We start from the raw sequence: 15701 nt of genomic DNA on the forward strand, positions 1-15701 counted from the left end.
CTGGCAAGCTATATTCTCTTTCCGGTACCTCCCATTGCTCATATGTGTAATACAACATTTATGAGCTTGCCCTGCTATACAGAACTGCTGTCAAGCTTAATGCAATACCATAAGCAAAGCACATAATTTTGTCGTTTGGGTCCACTTTAGTTTATGAGTACTTCCACAGAGCAAGGATTTCTGCCTGCTTCAGATTCCTCTTACATGATTTTTACAATAGTAAGAAGGTGAGGAGAAAAAAATGATTTGTTCAGATTAGAACTGAGCAGTGGAACTAGTCTAACACTGTTAAAACAAAGTGCATACTGAAATCATTCAATGTGGCTTTTGGCTGTAATTTCAAAACAAGTAGTTACATGTACATGCTCCACCTCTGACTTGGCTATAGCAATAAAAACATGTATGTTTTTATAACTGGGACTGGCTTGTTGCCCCCCCCCCAAAAAAAAATAGACTAGCAAAAATATTTATGCAGGAAAAACACATCACATGCCATAAATTATAAAGTTTTTGAAAGGGGACAAGTAACTACCCTCCAGTTTAAAATGAGCTACTACTCACATTTGCCAATTTTAAACCTGCTCCTGCCATTCTGTCTTTAAGACAGCCTTGCAAACAAGTCTTCAAAAGTTACCGGCTGACAGAAATTTTCCCTGTATATGGCCTATAGCCATACAGAAAAATAAGACTTTGCTCTCTTCCAATCTCCTCCACAAAAACCACCTTGCCTTGAAGTATGTCATCCTCACTGCCTGCTCCCATGCCTATTTTAAAAGTTATTTGATCTATAGCAATTAACAGGTGTTGACAGTATTTCTAGCCTTGCCATTAACAAGCTTCTATGCTGAAGTTGCCAGTTGAAAACTTAGAAACCATACTATTACAAGGATCAAACTGGAGTGAGAGATGTCCTAGTTTGAGTTGCCCAACATTTTTCTCTTGGGCATTTCAGTCAGCATTGTGTACAGAAAATGACAAGAATGAACTCAGCAAGCATTTACACTGCATCCTTAGAGAGGAGCTGTGGTTCAGTAGTAGAACATATGAATTTGCATGCAGAAGATTCAAGATTCAGTCCTTGGCTTCTTTAGAATGAACAGGGAAGACTCCTGTCAAAAGCCCTGAGGAGTAGCTGCCAGTCAGTACAATACTGAGCTAACTGTGGATGGCTATCACCTTTAGGTGCCATTTACAAAATATGTTTATAATCCTGATTCTACCCTAAATCTCTAGTGATAATATGGGGCAAACTGTGAATGAAAGAGACTGGTTTCTGAGTAGGAAATGTTATGAGAATGTTTAAAGTAGAGCTTGGAAGTAACATTTTACAAGCAATAGTGTTCTTTTCTGCACACAAAAAATGTAATGACCAGCAACACTATGGGATATTTTGTGTAACAAGTAATATTTTGTTGTTGTTGTGTGCCTTCAAGTCATGTTTGACGTATGGTGATCCTAAGGCGATCATGGAGTTTTCTTGGTAAAGTTTGTTCAGAGGGGGAGTTGCCTTTCCATTTTTCTGAGGCAGTGAGAGTGTGACTTGTCCAGGGTCACTCAGGAGCTGTCCACATGGGCCAAAAGGCCCATGTTCCCTCCAGACTCACATCCTCCTGTTTGGACCATGCAGACTGTTAGCCCCAGGTCAGGATCAGGCCAGGATCCAGCAGACTGGATGTGGATCTGGTGGATCAGGCCCAATCCCATGTCAAAAGGGCCTTAACACCATTAAAAATAACCCACCATTTGCCAGGTACTTTTGTGGAAATTCTGTAGCAAACCTTGGCCGATCAGACAACCCCTTAGTGAGAAGACTCATGTCGCTATGTCCGATGTTGAAATGGGGCACCTGGCCATGTAGTTACTTTCAGGTGTCCTGTTTCTATGTCAGATGTTGCAATGGGGATCTTCTCACTAGAGGCAATGCTGGAGAAATGTAAGAGGCATGCAGCGGTAGCAGGTTTGTGGCGTGGATGTATAAACACCTGCCCATCCCTGTGCCAGCCTGGGAACTGATCGGGGCTGAGGCCTGGGCCAGGATAGCATGGGCTTGGGCCATGCTATCATGGCCTGTCTGCTCAGGGCTTCATTGGACTTCCATAGCTGAATGGATATTTGAACCCTGGTTTCCAGAGTTGTAGTTCAATGCTCATACCACTACACCACACCGGCTCTCAAAGTAATATCTACTAGCTGATATTTTGCTACTGTTTGGAGGTTTAAAATACACCTGGCAGGAACTTTAAGGAACTCTATTCAAACTGATTTTTTCTTGTTAAAATGAACTAAACATAAGTATTCAGAGACATAGCTCTATTATCCTGCAATATCAGTATGCAAAAAGATCTTGTAGTACCTGTGTGACTATTTGAGCAAAATATGTTGTAGCATAAGCTTTTGAAAGCTTGGTCTGCTTCCTCAGATACATGGAGTACAAGTAGTATAATGAGTGGCTTTTAAAAAATAAGCAGCAACTCTCTTCCTTTTCCTGCCCTGGGTGCTTTCTTTGCTCTTTGGTCTTATTTTCAGTTGTAATTATGCCTAACTTTGATTAGGTTCCTCCCATTTTAGGAGGGCTATACCCTCACCCATTGACATCATACACATGGACATTGGACTCCTCCAACAATTCTCAGACTCTGACCTGAATCTGCAAGATGGAATGTACGTGCCCTCTGCTCTCTTTTATCAAGACATATGTCAACAAAGCCCATGTGACTACCAAAAGGGACTTCCAGGTGTACTAACAGAGGAGGTGGGAAATTAAGAACAATCAGATGAGACTGTTGGATTCCCAAAACACCTACTTGTAGCTCTACCCCAAGGTACAAAATGTTCCTTTCATTTTTCATTTTCACTATGTAAAAACCCTTGGTGAGCAAAAAAAAAGGGGGGGGGGAGAGGAGAAGAGGCTTTATCCCAAATGTCAACTGTCAGATGATTTCTTTTTCATCAGAACACAATGTGGCCACGATGGAAATGTTTTTGATTTGCTGGAAACCTTTCCCTGCCAGCATGAAGCTATGATGAAAACTAAACAGAACTGGGAAGATTTTTTTTGTAGTCCTCTTTCCTAACTTATAATGCACAACACATTTTGAAAAAGTCGAACAAGCAGATCTATACTCTTTCATAAAAACACAGATCTATAGTTTTTCATAAAAGACTGGCATGGTGAGCTATACCTGTACATGCTTCTTTCAAGCAACCATCATATAACTGCAAGTCTCCTTCCTAGAACATTAGACTTTCTTAGTCTGCTTTTTCCAAAGGAATAAAGGAATGAGTTAAATACAATCTCACTAGCTAAACTTCCTACAAGTGTAGGAGAGACACAACAGCACTTCATGGTATGTGGTTCCAAAGGCATTCCAAGATGTAGAACTATCTGGAAGTACTCAGAACATGGAGGAAGAAGCAGGATTACATGTACAGACCCTTATCCATTCTCCACCCAGTGATCAGCTCCTACATGCAAACAACCTATACTCAGGTAAGCTTTCAAAGGACAATATGATGTGTTGTATGATGCAGGGTAGTCTATTGGAAAGATAGACCATGCCCTGTACATGCATAAAACCTATGAAAAGTAAGTGATCAAAGTATGGATATCAGAAGGGAAAACCCAAGGGTTCAGCTATCAGAGGAGGCAAAAGGAAGACACTGCCCCACCAAAGAAGAATTCCACCCCACTAATGACAATTTCCGACATTCCTCAAATTTCTAGCATGGCAGAGTGAGACACTGAAAATTGTTCACATCTAGAATTCCTATATTTGCTGCATTTGCATTTCCTTAATAGGTTTGCCTGCCTCTTTTCCTTGGTTGTCTAAATTGTATTTCTAAATGCTCAATTGAGCTTTTAAGTTAATGCAATACTAGAATTTTGATGACTGAAAGAAAATTGAGAAGAAGAGGCAGAAGTTTTATTTAGGAGCAACACAGTTATGTCCATGCAGGGAACACAGACCAACCTAAATTTCTTTTTCTACATGCTAATAACATCTGCTTTAATATGAACACAAAAGGGTTAATAAACCTTTGTGTCAAGAAATATGTAGCCATTTATATTAAAAATAATGCTAAATATTAGGAATAATGTAAAAGGCCTGAGATATTTGGCTTTTTATGACAAGAAATTTGCATGGCTCTGGACAAAATTACCCTGGGATATCTGTTTTCTTGTGGGTATGCTATGCTTTATAACCTATGATCACTAAAACAAACAAACTGCATGCCAGACACAGCCATAGAATGGATGTTGAAAAATCATCTTACCAAGTGACACACCATCAGTGCTATGTTGATAGCACTGCAAGTTTCAGCATTTATTATCCAGATGTAAATCTTTGGCATTTATCAAACAGGAGGAATTTCTCTTAAATTCAAATGAAAAGAAAGTAGGGCCAAAACGCATTCACTTAAAGTCGCTAGTTTCGCGCAATTATATGAATATGCATTGCATTTGAACTGGCTCCCCATTGCCTGAATTTGCATGTGGCAATCTATCATGCAATAATGTGAAACCACAAGATTGCATTCGGACTGACTTCCCATTCCCCGTACTTGCGTGTAGTGGGTTATCATGCAATAACATTAAATTCCATGATTGCGTTCAGATTGCCATCGGATTATACTTCCAATGCCCCTTGTCTTATAAACTCCTTTGTAAAAGATGGTTGTGAAAGCTGGGCCATAAAAAAAGATGATAGGAAGAAAGTCAATTCATTTGAAATGTGAAGCTGGAGAGGAATTCTAAGGATATCATGTACTACTAAAAAAACAAATAAATATGTCCTAGAGCAAGTCAAGTCTGAACTCTCTCTAGAAGCCAAGGTGACTAAACTGAGACTGTTGTACACTGGACATATCATGAGAAGACACGACTCAATAGAAAAGACAATAATGCTTAGTAAGGTGGAAGACACTAGGAAAAGAGGAAAACCACATTCCAGATGGCTAGACTCAATCAAGGAAGCCACAGTCCTGAATCCACAAGACCTGAGCAGGGCTGTTGGACATAGGGTGATTTGGAGGTCTATCATTCATAGGGATGCCATATGTCAAAGTGAACTTCACAGCCATTAACCACAAAAAAAAATTGTAAATTTTGTTCTCACAAGCAAGAACAAATACTTTTTACCTTTTTTTTTTCTTCTCAGTGTAGTGAGTCATTGAAAATAAGAAGTTATTTTGGGCCTAAAATGTACTTTTCATGCAGAAAACTGTATATGTGGCATAGAAAACATTTGTGTGCATTATTTTCTGCATAGAAATTTTATTTTCTTTGTGGAAAACATTGCATAAAAATATTAATTTTTCAACACAGAATAAATCTTGAACTGTGAAGATTCCCAAAGAGAATCCAAAAATATGTTGATTCATATAAACAAACTAGTTCTCAAAGTTATTTTATTTCTACTAGGAGCTTTTGTAACATTTGTACATTTGGATCATGATGGTCCATTCAAAGCCAAGCCACCCCAAAATATTTGGCATTTACTTACAAAATATTTTTTTCTCCTTCAGACACTCCTAGACGGTGGAATGACCTGCCAGAAGAGCTTCGACAGCTGAATGCACTGTCGGCATTTGATAGCATTAAAGATCAGTCTCTTTCAGCAGGCCTACCCAGATAATGTTTAAATTGTAAATTGTAAATGATGACATTTTAAATTTGGATTGTTTTAATACGTATGTTTCTTGTTTGTTCTTTTAAAGTGATTTGTGTTTTTAACTGATATTTTAAACTGATTTTATGTATTTTTGGTCTGTTGTTGTTCCCCACCTTGATCCATGGGGAGAAGCAGGTGAGAAATTGTTGTTGTTGCTATGTTAGACTACAATAATATGTTCATATCGAGAAAATTATTTAAATTATTTTTCCTCAAATTACTTGTGAGCTAAGCCAAGGAAGAACAGGAAAGTGGAAGTGGGGTTGCACACTATTCAAGTGGATGAAACTTGACCTGACTACAACACTGCATAACTCTCTCCAGTTGTTTGCCTATCCTTGTCTGGCAGTTATCTCTAGAAAAGAAAATGAGATGTTGCCAGGATCTCTGGCTCATAAGCTTAGCAGAGAAATGCACTTCTCCATCTCAGACAGTTATATCTGGATTCTCTATTATCACATTCTACATGAGTCTTTTGCAATCTAGTGTCCTCCAGATGTGCTAGACTACAATTCCCATCATCTGCACATGAGTCGTAGGAGTTGTTTAGCCCAGAAGGCTGGTCTGTCAGTCTGTCTGTCTGCCTGTCTGCCTCCCTCCCTTGCTCTCTCTCTCTCTCTCTCTCTCTCACACACACACACACACACACACATTAGTGTAGCTCCACCTGGTACATAAGAAAGAAGAAAAGAAGTGCAGAATGGTCATCAGCTTCACTGTAATTGAGATCCCTCCAGATCAGATGAACTACAGCAGAGATAATATCTATATAAAATGTAGGCCTGTGACTCCAACACCATCACTTTTTCTTCCTCTTCTATGATTTTTTAAACATATTTTGCCTGATGAAGATGCCAATGGAACTTCAAAAGCTTGCATTATATGTTTTGTGTTTTTTGACTAGCCAATAAAAGCATCACTCATTTGTGGATTTTGGATTGTGTTTTACTGCAAAAAGGCAGATAGTTTTTCTAAATAGTAGCCCATTTGGGAAGAGAGCTGCAGTTGTATAACTACAGGTATATATATAATCAGCCCCCATTAATTTCTCATGTACTTGTACAGGCCAATATGACAAAACAAATCACAGTGCAGGAATCTGGAGATATTTCAAAGAGACTTTGAAAGGCTCGCTATCATACAGAATAGCTGTAATCAAACTTACCCTTGTTCTAGGAAGGCGCAAGGGCAAAAATTGCCAAAGGCTTCAGCTTGCTGAGTGTCATTGGATAATTCATTCAGAACACAAGTATCCCTTCCTTACAGGAAAAGAGATTCCACCTAAACATTAGGAGGAACTTCCTGCCAGTAAGAACTGTTCAACAGTGGAAGACACTCCTTCAGAGAGTGGTGGAGTCTCCTACTTTGGAAGTCTTTAAATAGGCTGGATGGCCATCTGTCAGGGATGCTTTGATTGTGCGTTCCTGCATGGGCTGGATGTCCCTTGTGGTCTCTTCCAACTTGATGATTCTATGATTCTGTGATATTTTTTTATTTACACACTTAGGGACTTTCTGCTGTGCTCTGCATTGTCAGTTTAATCAAGTTTTGTATCCAGTGCGTCTCTTCTCAAAGCACCCAAATAAATTTTAGAGAGTTTATGTTTCAAATGCAACCTATGTCCCATTTCATACAAACATCTCCATCTTCTATATACATCAGAATCACACAGACCTCAATGCTCAGAGACGTAGGTCTATATTTGTTCATGTTTCAAGCCTGTTAATGTTGTGGAAGGCCTAAGCCTCATCATTGCATTTTTGAAAAGTCAGGAGTTGAAACATGAACAATCAAATTCTACTAGAAATAAACTGTAGATAACTAACATAGATAATCTATTTTAAAAAGTGTGGATGTATATTTCTGTATGTCTGTGTTTAAATAGTTATATCCCACCTTTACATGAATAAATGTTGAGGTGGTTTACATAAAGAATCAATTAAAATATAGATAAAAGAAATGCCATCTGCATAAAGGAGAAGAATGCAGGCTCACAGTAAAAATATAAAAAAAATACAACTATTTTCTTGTTTGGGTTTTTTTTATAGGAAGATGATGGAAATGTTAGCCTTAGTGGGGGGGGGCAGATCTTGGTCTCATGTAGTGTCTGAAACTCATTAGATGATTGTACAAGATGTACAGCCCTGAAAACAGTGTTTCAGAACTGCAGGACCACCATAGAGAAGATGCTCCCTTCGGACAAGGTGAAGATCATGAGACAGGCTGCTGCTGATGATGATGAGTGGGACAAGTTAATGTGTGAAGATACAGTATCATCCTTCATAGGCCAAATTAACTGATGGCATCTTTGGAAACCTTGTGGGAGCTGATGCTACTGGCTACTGGTTCAAATCAATGGCTTTCAGCCATAGCAGCAAAATGGAGCTTCTGTGTTCAGAGGGATTGCACCTCTGGAAATGAGATGCTGGGATGAAACAGAAAGAGAACATTGTAACTTCCCAATGGAGTATAACTGATGATGGTTGGAAACAGCATACTGAACTAGATCAGAACTTGAAAAATCTCCTTTCTTAATACTACAGCTCCCACAATCCCTGAGCCAGACATTCTTGCCAGGCTTTCCAAGCCAATGATCATGTTGGATGTGGGATTCTAGGAGCTGTAGTTCTGACAAAAGCTCTGGATTAAATGGTTGCTTTGCCTGATCCAGCAAGACAATTATTAAGCAGCAGATAAAGACAGCAAATAGGTGGGCCCCACTTGCTGCCATGTGATGTTCCTTGAGCAAGTTTCAGCTTCTCCCCCCCCCCCCCCCCCCCCCCCCCTACACACCCAAGGCGGAAACATTCTGGCACGACCATCATTCCAGCCATACTCTTTGCATTCATATAGGAATTCCTCTTATCATGTGCCATTGCACGTGTAACACACCACCACCCCAGTCATCATGAGTGAACTCCACATGATGGATTTAACACAAGAGCTCCAACATGATCTACAGATTGGAATAAAAACATCATTGTGCTAAAGAGTTATTCCTATTGCCCTTTAAATCCACCTAGAAGTCATCCAGATTTGCTTCAGTTTTAAAACATGGAAGGGAAGATGAGATTAGAGACCAGAAAGAAATACCAATGTGAAATAACAAGACACTAGAGCAAAGATGAGAAGAGTAAAGTTCTCCAGATGTCGTGGACTGTAGCTCCCAGTATTCATTTCCCTTGGCTATGTGGGCTAGGGAGCTGCGACTTGCAGTCAAATAACATCTGGCCAACTAATGGGGACTTTGTACCAGCCTGACCGCAAACTAGGACTGCGGTAGGGCAGAGCATTCACATGATCCCAAACCCTACCACGCACCCCGGGCACCATCTTGGCACACGCCCATCCAGATGATGCATGCCATCATGTGCAGCATCCCCATGGCGCTGTGCACAAGGAGCATCATACAACTATACCATGGCCTTTATGGTGCCCCTTCTAGGGCGCAAATAGGAGCCACATTTTGTAGCTTCTATTTGCACTGGGTTGGGGGTATGGTATGTGGTTGCCTCATTCCCAACCCACTGCTTCCAGGGGCGACACAGAGCCGCCCCAGAACAGGCCATTTGTACAGCCCCTAAGTAATTTCTATCCTTGGGCTAGGGTTAACTAGGGTAAGTGATTTTGCATTATTCAAAACGTAGGATAGTACCCCCCAAACTTTTCTAGTGTTTGCCTAAAACGGTATTATATGTCCTTCACACCAGTAACACAGACACATTACTTTCATCAGCTATAATGCACATTCACTTTAATAGCTCATTAGCAAATTTACGTTACAATATATACTAGAAAGTAGCAAAATTAGGCATAAAACTGTTCTCATATAGACATTTGGAATATGACTACCGCCACTCCCATAATGAATATCTGGATTGCACCTCTTAACATAGCCAGCCCAGTGGGGCCCCAAACTTTAGCAAATGTTCTTCCAACATCATTAATATTGCTCTAAACAATAAGCATGTGATAAGGATATTGCAGAGGATGGAGATTAAGGACTACTATTAGAGAGGTCTAAATCATTGCCCATATAGCACAGTAGTTCTGCTCTGCCATCTCAGCTGGAAATAGTCTGCATTGAAAGCCAAAGTCAGTAATTTTGGATCATATCAATTTCACATTCTCCCAGACATCTTTACCCACACTAGGATTAGAATCCAAATGCAAAGTCTAGATCAACCTTGTTCAGCCAATCTGCTGTCTTCCTACTATCACCCCCACACAGCTAGCTGGAGGTGATGTGAGTTGTAGTCCAGCACATTTGAAAGGCACTCATGCAAATATAACTGATATAGATGTAGATGCTTTAGAATCAGGTTATTTTGATGGGATTACCAAAGGGACTACTCTAGAGAAGCAAATGGGTTACACCAGTTAAGAGAAAACTGGGCTTTGTCTTCAGTATCTTTATAGTATGTGCACTGAAAGAACTCTCTGCTTAATGGAACCACCAAAATGACCCACATCTAAGAGAAACTGTATTCCTTGAGACATCATGTCTATTCAAACAAACTCTTCCCACTTTGATAACAAGTGGTTTGAACAATTCCTTTTTAAGAAGCAATAATGTGCTACTAACTGAGGACCTTTCATGCAACCAGATTTAAGTTTACAAATCTATGTATGCTTCTCTGGGACAAATGTTCAGAGCTTGTAAAGGTTACTTTTTTAGACTGCAACACTCGAGATTCCACCAGTATGACTACTGAACATGTTGGCTGTAGGATCCTGGGAGTTCTGGCCCCAAAAGGTAATCTTTTTAAGCTCTGGGAATGTCCATTGAATGCAGGAGTGAGAGACTTGTTTCTGAGAAGATCCAGCAGTAATAAAATTATAGAAATGTTTTCTTCTTTTCCCCCCACCACTGGAATGTGACAATTTCCAAGTTGGAAAGCACAGCAATAGTCAAAGTCACAGGCTAGTCCAAGGAGTCATCATTCCCCCACCCCTCCCCATCTAGTTACTTAACTGTCTAACAGAGTTAACTGAAGTGACATAGGATGCCATACAATTAATGACATTAACTAATTAACACCAATAATACCAGCTTCACTGAAATACCACCATGTGCTTTGCACAATCCATATTCAAATAAGGTACTAATATACCAATTAACTAATTAGCAGCTCCAATAGTATATACACAATATACATATATTAGTCACTCTTTGAAGAATCAAGAGAAACTGCTAGAGGGAGAAGTGAGTGTGCCAAGCTATGACTTTGTCTGCACTTATTTTAATTTGTACCAATCGATTCAGAATATAATTTCAACAATATGTCAGACAGATTAATCTATTGTCTTTCATCAAATCCAATAACCTCAAAAATATATCTATAGATGTATGCATCCTTCCACCCATATGTTATATTTATTATTACTTGCTCTGGTTCTATAATATATTAATATCTGTTCTACCAAAAATCTATTTGATTGATTGGAAGTACATATTCACCATTCTTGAACACACCATTAAAAACCAGTCTCAAACTGCAACAAAGCTGTCCTCCTTTATTTCTCTTCTCACCATGGTAAAATGGTTGGCCAATTTTTCTGCAAGTGCAACTGGCTACGTTCTTTTAAGACTGTCTCTGAAGTGAGAGTCCTTGGGCTACGCCACCTTCCCCAAAGCCAGCTTGCAACCAGATAAGTTGCTCAAATCTGGGTGAATTTATCATACTTAAAATATCTTCTCCCCCCTCCTTTAAAAAAAACCCAAAGCTTAATCATCTTATTTACAGGGGCTGAGATGATGTTCCGCTGCTAGACCAATAGGTCACAGAGATCAGGTTGAGGACAATATTCTGTGCCCAGTACAAATTTGTGCAGCAAACTGACAGCCTGCTTCATCCAGAATTTCTCTGAAGAAATGAAGTCTGACTGTTCCAGAGGGTGTGTGCTGTGGTCTTAGCTGTGGCGGTTCAAAACGACATCAGAAACTTCAGTTGAAGTTTCATTAGTTTTGGTTGTGGTGGGTTTTTTGTGTTTTTTTTAGAAAAGGGGTTTAACCACTAGTGAAGTTCAAAAATGCAAGAGTGTCATCATAAAAGAATGTGGCAATTCCCCTCTCTTGCTCTGCAGCATGCACAGATGAGGCTGTGCCACCCCCTTTGCTCTCCAAAGTAAACATTCCTGCTTTATTTGTTGCCACTCAGTAAAGAAGCTCTTAAGTGGTGGCACTTCTCTCTGGGGCTCCTGCAAGAAACGTGGCTGAAGGGACTTCCTAAGACAAATCACATTGCACAAACTCAGGCATGCTTACTCAGAAGTTAAGCCTATTGAATTCGGTGTGGCTTACTCCTGGTGTAGATAAGACTGCAGCCTGAGTGTGTTAAAATGGAGACCAAAAAAAGTTTCCTGGCATGAATGTGGAGGAAAGGAAAAGACATCTGCCCTGGTTTAAAAGTAAAGAATCACAAGTTCATAGACGTGTGCAGTCAGGTATGCCAGAAAAACATTCTTACCTTTGAGAAAGAGGTCTTTTGTGGAAGGAGCTTTCTTGTACTCCTGCTGCCTTCAAACCCAGAAGTTCAGTGAAGGCAACACCCAGGCTGGCAGGGTTATAAGTTTTCCCCTGCTGGTGTATTGGGATGTCCAATGGGGTGGTGTCTTTTGACTATGTTTTAAAAGAGTTTCTATGAATCAGTCTGGCTTTAAAGAGGGGGAGAGGAATAATACGTTACGCCCAGCTTTCTTGGCTGCAAGCCAGAAGTGGCTGGGTGGGAACCAGCAATTGCACAGTCTCCTTTTCTCTGTGACTCAGTGCAAGGAGTGCAGCCGCCAGAGGAGCCTGTTTAAGAATGAGTGACCTCCAGGCTGATGAGTAAGAAGACAAGAGGGAAGACACCCAGGCTGGATCTGTTTAGACAAACTGGAGTTCTGGTTGCCAACCATAAAAGAAAAAAAATGCATAGTTACAAATGTGGTAACAATGCAAAAGTGATACAGTGCACACAAACAGACCAACAACTGCTTGGGTACAGAAGGTGGTGATGAATCTCTGCCATGAGTCATTCATCCACACTACCCTCCTTATTAGCCACAACGCAGAGAGAATGTGGGCTCCTCACGGGGGGGGGGGGGGCCCCTTGGGGAAACAATGAATTTTGGCTCATTGGAATGTCAAGTTGCCCAATGGCAGGGTGTGTCCATCAGGGAACTCTGCATGACACACTGGGAGACCATCTCACATGTCCATCTTCTGAAGATGCATGGGCACACAAGGCATACATACTGTTGGCTTGTGTGTTATATCCACACAACTCGCAACATGATTCCTCACTTAGCCCCTTAATAACTCTACTGCTTGCTCATCATTGTCACCAACTCCCCGTTTATTTGCCAAGTTCCTCTGGACACAATCCATAGAACTATTTGGAGGGAAGTACAAAGCAAGTGGAAGATGATGATGCTTCATCTTTCCACTCTTGTCACTGCTTATATTTTCAAACAGAGCAGGTGAATAGAAAACAAACAAGGTGGAGGATCAGCAAGAGACTCTGGTGGATGTCTTCTGTGAGTGTGAAGCTTCTTACAGATCAGATCTCAGCAAAATAGCTTCCTTGAAATTATTGGCGGAGAAGAAAATCTATGAACAACTTTGGGGCTGATAGACCGGCGAGAAAGACTGGCATGGGGGTGGAGTGAGGGCATGGCATCTGCACAACACACACCCTGACTCCGCTCCATGCTCGTGTGATGCTGCATGCCTCACCACATGGCAGGCAGTGTCATGGCGCTCCTCTGGCACTGCATCCAGATGACGCAGCGCCAAAGGAGCACAAAAAAGCTGCAGCGCTGGCAGCTATGCCTCCCTTTCTACAGTGCAGAAAGGAGACACTTTTTGCAACAGATCTTTGCAATATGATCCCTAGCTACCTAGGTTTTCTGAACCCAGGACATCTGACATTTCTCGCTCCATTTTGGTAAAAGTCTATGTTGCAAACATTTGAACATCATTTTGGTTGCATGGGAAATTAATACAATGGTCCGGTGGTTACTGCAATCCCTCTTGTCTCCTTTCTTGGGAGTGGAATGTATATTCAGTTTTTCCAGTCTGTAGCCCACTCTTTTGTTTTCCATATTTGTCAACAGATTTTTAGTTAGAACTAGAGTAGATTCTGTCTCTGTAGCCTGAACCAGCTCTATTAGTTTGCCATTTGCTCCTGGTGATTTATTTCTTCCAAGAGCAGCTTCCATTTCACGTTGTAAAAGGTTGCAGGTTCATCTTCAAATGGTTCTTCCTTGAATGAATCTGTCATCCTTTCAGCCTTTTTATATAGTTCTATTGTTTCCAGTGGAATTCCAGGTGGGGGTGACACATGGTGCAGGGATGGCAAAGCTTTTTCAGTGGGGCTCCAGGAGACAGGGCCAAAAGACCATACCCTCTTCCTCCCTGCCCAGTGCCTACACTCATGAGTAAAATGGCAGGGAGGTGGGAGTGCACTGGGCCCTTTTCTCTCTGCCTGGTGCCTTTTTATTCATGTGTGAAACAGTGCTGGCCCACTTCTCCAGCACAGCACACAGCAGGGAGGTGGGGTGGGTGTTTGACCATCTGTCACCCCTGTTTTGGGGCATTACCCAGTGCAGTCTGTACCCCCCACCCCCCACAGACACACACATACCAATAGTTATGCCACTGATTGTTTCTTTTGGCTTTTTTTAATTTCTACTTGGTCATGTAATGTGTTCCCCTGCTGTCCATAGAGTATCCCCACTCTAGGTTTAAATTTCCCTTTGATTTCTTAGATCTTGTGGAAGACGTCTCTTGTGGAAGAAGTCTCTTGGATCCTAGAGCAGATCAAGCCAGAAATATCCATGGAAGCCAAGAAGACTAAACTGAGGCTCTTGTAGTTTGGACACATCATGAGAAGGCATGACTTATTGGAAAAAACAAAAACGCTAGGAAAGGTGGAGGGAGGTAGAATGAGAGGAAGGCCGCTTTCTAGATGGATGGACTCTATTAAGAAGGTCACAGGTAAAAGTTCTGTAAAAGTTTACAGAAACTAAGCAGAGCAGTGGAGGACAGGGATTCTTGGAGATGTCTCATCCACAGGGTCTCCATGGGTTGAAATCAACTTGAGGATGGTTAGCAACAACAACAAAGCTATTTGGCACATTTAGTCTGGTTCCTCAGCAAAGGTCTGTCTGATATAGAGGACCCTACAAGCAGCACTGATACTTTCAGCAAGTAGCACACAATCTCATCACCACATGGTGAGTACCAGGATATAGAAAGGTACGAATTGAACACTGGACATAAAATCTTCAAAGAGTAACATAATATGATATGTGTCTTCCAAGTAGCAAATCTGTTAGTATTGGCAAATGAAAGTAATCAATTTGCTTACCAAAAATCATAATCCTTGGAGTCAAAACCTTGTCTTGTATATTTAGCCTGCCAAGAATCCATCTCTGCTAATGCACTGGCATTTCATTTTTATGTCACTTTTTTCTACTGATGAGGACCTCTGAAGGTTGAAGCCACTGGTGGCCAAGGAACCATAAATTACCTAGTCCTAGTCTCCACCCCAGATAAAGACATATATGGAAGTGCAGCCTCTCTTGTTCCCTTTCCAATGCTAGGTAATAGCTACTTACATGTAGGATGAGTTAAGTGTTCAAACTACTAGAAATCCCTTTATCATGTGAATACAAGAGAAGGATTGGAAGCGGTAAGAATTTATTGACTGGTAAAAAAAGAGATAATTTATTGACTGATGTAAGTTTATCCTCTCAGAACAGATCCATAAATTCTTTCTGAGTTTTCTTTTCAGATCATGGAGAATTATTGCAGCTGCCTTGGGATGCAGTTCACTTGTCAATGGGAGGGTAAGGAGGTTATTGAGAATGAATGGGTGGATGAACTGTATGTGAGACAATCTGTTCAGATGCAATCCATGCTTGGAAAGGGGGAAGATGACATTTAGTAGGACAATGGCAAAGTCAGGAGATGAGCCTTAAAGCACAGCATTTCTTCCTTTAAAGAAAAGTATTGGCAAATCTGATTTGTGACAATGTGTT

General features: G+C 40.8%; 1 protein-coding gene across 1 annotated transcript in view; it reads right to left on the reverse strand.

Moving 5' to 3' along the window:
* The window catches only part of EMP1 (epithelial membrane protein 1), a 43868-nt gene extending 31561 nt beyond the window's left edge, over window positions 1–12307 (reverse strand). The window contains exon 1 of the mRNA XM_042469316.1: window positions 12143–12307. The gene's annotated coding sequence lies outside the window, so the exon portion shown is untranslated. The remainder of the gene's footprint in view (window positions 1–12142) is intronic.
* Between the last annotated feature and the right edge of the window lie 3394 nt (window positions 12308–15701).

Source organism: Sceloporus undulatus, chromosome 5, assembly GCF_019175285.1.
Source record: "Sceloporus undulatus isolate JIND9_A2432 ecotype Alabama chromosome 5, SceUnd_v1.1, whole genome shotgun sequence".
NCBI classification, from domain to species: domain Eukaryota; kingdom Metazoa; phylum Chordata; class Lepidosauria; order Squamata; family Phrynosomatidae; genus Sceloporus; species Sceloporus undulatus.